The 4,293-nt window shown below is 39.2% G+C and overlaps 1 protein-coding gene across 3 annotated transcripts in view; it reads left to right on the top strand.

Annotated features, from left to right (window-relative positions):
- The window catches only part of LOC107565106 (vinexin-like), a 61,192-nt gene that overhangs the window by 8,564 nt on the left and 48,335 nt on the right, over positions 1 to 4,293 (top strand). The window contains exon 1 of one of the 3 annotated variants that reach the window (XM_016250307.1): positions 82 to 317. The exons of the other annotated variants lie outside the window; for them this stretch is intronic. The gene's annotated coding sequence lies outside the window, so the exon portion shown is untranslated. Of the gene's footprint in view, positions 1 to 81; positions 318 to 4,293 lie in introns of those variants that run through there. 3 annotated transcript variants of the gene reach the window in all.

The following is a 4,293-nucleotide window of genomic DNA, read 5'->3' as shown; positions in this document are numbered from 1 at the left end:
AAACCCTTGTCAACCAGGAAGTTCTGTAGTGGTGGAGCGAGAGAGAGAGAGTGAGAGAGTGAGAGTGAGAGTGCATGTGTGTCAGTTTGTGAGAGGGACTTAACAGAGGTGAAGCAGACAGGAGCATAAAACAGTGAGAAAGAGAAAGAACTGACCAATTAAGCTGACAGAGAGGGACGGAAATACAAAAAGAGCAGGTTGAACCTGAAAGGTTATTTTATACAAAGCAGACCAAGCAGCACTTTGGGAATCTTGTGTTGTCCTGGGAAATCTGTGCGTGGCTGCACTGTCACACACTTACACACTCACACAAACTGGTGAGTTGATTTTTCTTCCATGTGACAGCCTGTTAGTGTGAGTTTAACTGTAAAACAGTCAAATGATCACGTACAGCGACTAATTTATCCATGCAGTTATTCTGTTTGGCAGGGCTGTGTTAAAGCAGTAGCCCGCAATATGTCTGAAGTTGATTCTTAACTCTCTTTGAAGGATTACGGGTCTTTGGTGGGATTTAGGAAGTTTTCAAAGCAGTGGGAAAGAGCATAAATGCTGCAGAAAAGCCAAAATCTGGAGTCTCATATGGTGTTCTGCTTTCATATTTCTATGTGTGTTTAAAACACTTTGGTTTTGAGTGGCTGGATTTCATTGAGACAGTTAGTTGTTGTTTTGCCTGTACTGAATTTGCCTGTTTAGAGTGGAGTGATTTGTTTGACATTTGATTATTATAGTCTGACCTCAAATTCATTTGGTTCATGTAAAGAGGGTGTTACTTTATGATTTAAGATCCACAGGACAAAAACAAATATTTTAACTGATGATTTAATGCTTTAATTGTACTTATTAGATGTACAAAATAAAAAAGTGGTTTATGTAATTAAAATTATGATTTAAACAAGTCGTCATTCATTTTTGAGTCATTTTAAGTGATGTTGACTAGGGATGCATCAATAAGACTGGCTGAAAGAGCTAAAGGATGTGCTTATAAATTATATACCATACTATTTTGTTTAAATGAATGAAAAATAAAGTATAAAATGAATCAAGGCATCACATTCTTATAATGTACAGTTTAAAATCTGGATTGCCATTCTGACATCTGCTCAAAATTAAATTTCTGTGATGAGAGTTTAGCATTATGTACATGACAATGTTAATGTATTTGGTCTTGGCAGAATAGATCTGCTATGCTGCTGCTGCTGCTGTGGCAGAGCAAGTACTGAGACTACCTACTGCCAATACATCCACAACATGCTGCTGTGAGCATGTAAGAAATACTGCTGCTGCACATATAAAAACCCTATATATATATAACATACATGAAATCATCCCATAGCAGATCAATACAGGTGGAGCTGGGGAAGGTGGAGGGTTTCTGAAGCGCGCTGCAACTGGTACAGCAAGCACTAGCTGAATATTTGAATGTTGAGCTGCAAGCTCATTGGCTGATGATAGGAAAAGAAACCAATCAGCTGCACTATGTGAATAATTGTCATTATGTCACATTGAGTTAGAACCAGACTGCGCCATCCACAACAGTGGTGTTAAATAATTCGTGTTTTAAAAATTAGGCTAACCTTAAAATGGCATGAACTCGAAATTCACTGTATTTTCCAAATGCATCTTATTGCGAAAGATTCATCTGTGCATGTTTAATTTCTTTTTTTTTTAAAATAATTTTAAATCAAAATGGCATAACTGGATCTTCTGGTATAACAACTTATAAAGTCCTCTCTTCTTTAATCATTTAGTCTGCATAAACCACCCCTTTTCTTACAATTGACTGCAAGGTCGCATTCAGATCTCCATTTAAAGGTGCAGTGTGTAATATTTAGGAGGATCTATTTAAATAAATTCAATATAATACACACAACTATGTTTTCAGAGGTGTATAAAAACCTTACATAATGAACCATTATGTTTTATTACCTTAGAATGAGCAAATTCTATCTACATACACCGTGGGTCCCCTTACATGGATGTCGTTATTTTGTGCCGCCATGTTTCTACAGTAGAACTAAATGGACAAACTGCTCTACAGAGCGCGTTTCATCACTATGTTCTTCTTGTGAATAAAACACTGACACAATTATTAAAAAAAGTAAAGTCATTATAATATTCACAATAACATATCAGTTTACTGAATAAAGTAAATATAATTCTTTAATTTACCTATCTAAAGAAACCTCATTGCTTGATTGGCTACTTTCTGCTGTCTCAGACTAGGACATCTTTGTCCTGTGTCAGCCACCATAGCTTTTCTATGTGAAATTCGCAACCTCACCGCTAGATACCGCTAACATTTACACACTGCACCTCTGATCAACATCTGATGCATAGACACGAGTCCGCACCCTACATTTTTATATTTTATGATAATCCACTACACCACGTCACAATATGGAAGAAAAGATCTGTCGCTAATTCTGTTAAATCGCAAATTTGAAGGGGTCCTAGTCTGCTCTTTTATAAAGTCTTGATTTTGTTTTGAGGGGTATACTAGAACATGCTCTCATGCTTGGTGGTTCGAAAAACGCATTATTTTCTCCCCAGCCTGGCACAAACGGCTCGATTAGTCTTTGATGAAGGTCCGCCTTCCAAAAAACAAAATGTGTTGTGATTGGTTTGCTGTCCCAGTGCGTTGTGATTGGCGAACAGCTTAGACGGTGTTTCATTACTGCCACGCCCCTTGCTCCGTCTTTCAACAAAAGCTTTTTGACGAATCCGGTACTGTACTCCCTCATGTTGTGGAAGCTGTCTTTAGTAAAATGCGCAGCACACAATAGCAAATTGGGGTTATAATGCTCAGGAACAAAGTTAAAAAATAAATTGCAACCACTGTTTCCTGACATCATCCGCTTTCGGAAGCCCAAACAAAGACGTTTGGGCACGGAGGTGAAAAAAAACAGCGTTTCAGGCGGTCGCGCACCGGACGACAAGCGCAGCGTCGCGCCACGTCTTTAAAATTCTAATACATTATTTTCTATGAGGGTAAGCACACCGGCGGCGCCATTCGGCGTCTGTCTGCGGCGCCCAGCTACGTCGTGTTGTACTTGTAAGGATTGTTCTAGACATGCCGAAAATGACGCTACAGCACAGCAGCTCTTCTTCTTCGTTTTCTCTGATGCACTAACTCTGCAGCAGCACTTCTTCTTCATTGTCTCGTCTGATGCACTCACTCAACCAAGCGTTCTAACCACAACCTCACCCCTCCCCACCCCCCAACCATTCGAAATTCTGAAGGCGGGAATTATTTTTAATGATATTCTAATGAGCCGTTTTGTGATATCACAAAGCCCGGAAACCAACGCCATAGTCCAAACGAGCCGTTTGCTGTAGTTCTTGAAAAACGAAATATCTCCCTTTGGAGTGGACTTTGAGATTTGTAACTTTCTAGATCTTTTTTATGCCCAAACATACACACTACACACTGACTAAAATTTAAAAAAGTGAAAAAGCATAATAGGACCCCTTTAAGTGAGCGTTAGATGATGTCAAAGGTAATCTTACAGTAAAAAATAAGAAATGAACACAAAAAATTAAATATCCAATATCGGCCGATACTGATAAATGTAAAAGAATCTTACATAACTGACACATTGTGGTTCCAATATACTTTGTATCTCTTAGATATGCAATACGATATGATATCAAGATATCAAGCTAATATCAATACTGAAATAAATATGTATGGTGTGATGTGACTGCTCACATATTCCCATGGTTAGGTTTAGGGTTAGATGTTTTCCCATCGTGTTCCTCTAGTCAGTGACTGACAGCTTAATCTCATTGAATATGACCTGCATTTTTACATGTCTGTCTGGGTGTTTCCCACCGTTGTAAGGCAAATGAGAGTAGACTTCAGTGTCAGCTCCAATAGTCTGTGTTCCAGTGACAAAAGCACGGAGCGAGTCAGTGTGTGACAGACCAAAGGCTCTCCTGTCAGGTCCATCAGAAAGCCCTCAGCAGTGCACACTGATCTCTCTGAGAATATTCTCACATGCTATGTGTGTGCGTGAGTGTGTGCACGACTGCTTTAGTACCCATTACATAAGCATGACATATTATGGGGGCCCTCATGGTATGGGGCATTTCCCAGCCTCTGATCTACATATACATAAGGGTACAAAAAAGGTCATTTTCTTTACGGAGAGACGTCTTGCTGATTAGAATAGTCTTCAACAGGTTCTACAGGTGTTTCATGACCTCCACGCTTTGTAGAGGGTTGTTGATTTTAGATGGTCCGTGTGGAGGAGCACATTTTGACTCATAGTTATCAAATTGTTTGTGGGATCC

This window comes from Sinocyclocheilus grahami, unplaced genomic scaffold (assembly GCF_001515645.1).
Source record: "Sinocyclocheilus grahami isolate Dianchi unplaced genomic scaffold, SAMN03320097.WGS_v1.1 scaffold982.1, whole genome shotgun sequence".
NCBI lineage: Eukaryota > Metazoa > Chordata > Actinopteri > Cypriniformes > Cyprinidae > Sinocyclocheilus > Sinocyclocheilus grahami.
The sequence above is the reverse complement of the archived record's forward strand: the minus strand, read 5'-3'. Positions and strand labels throughout refer to the sequence as shown.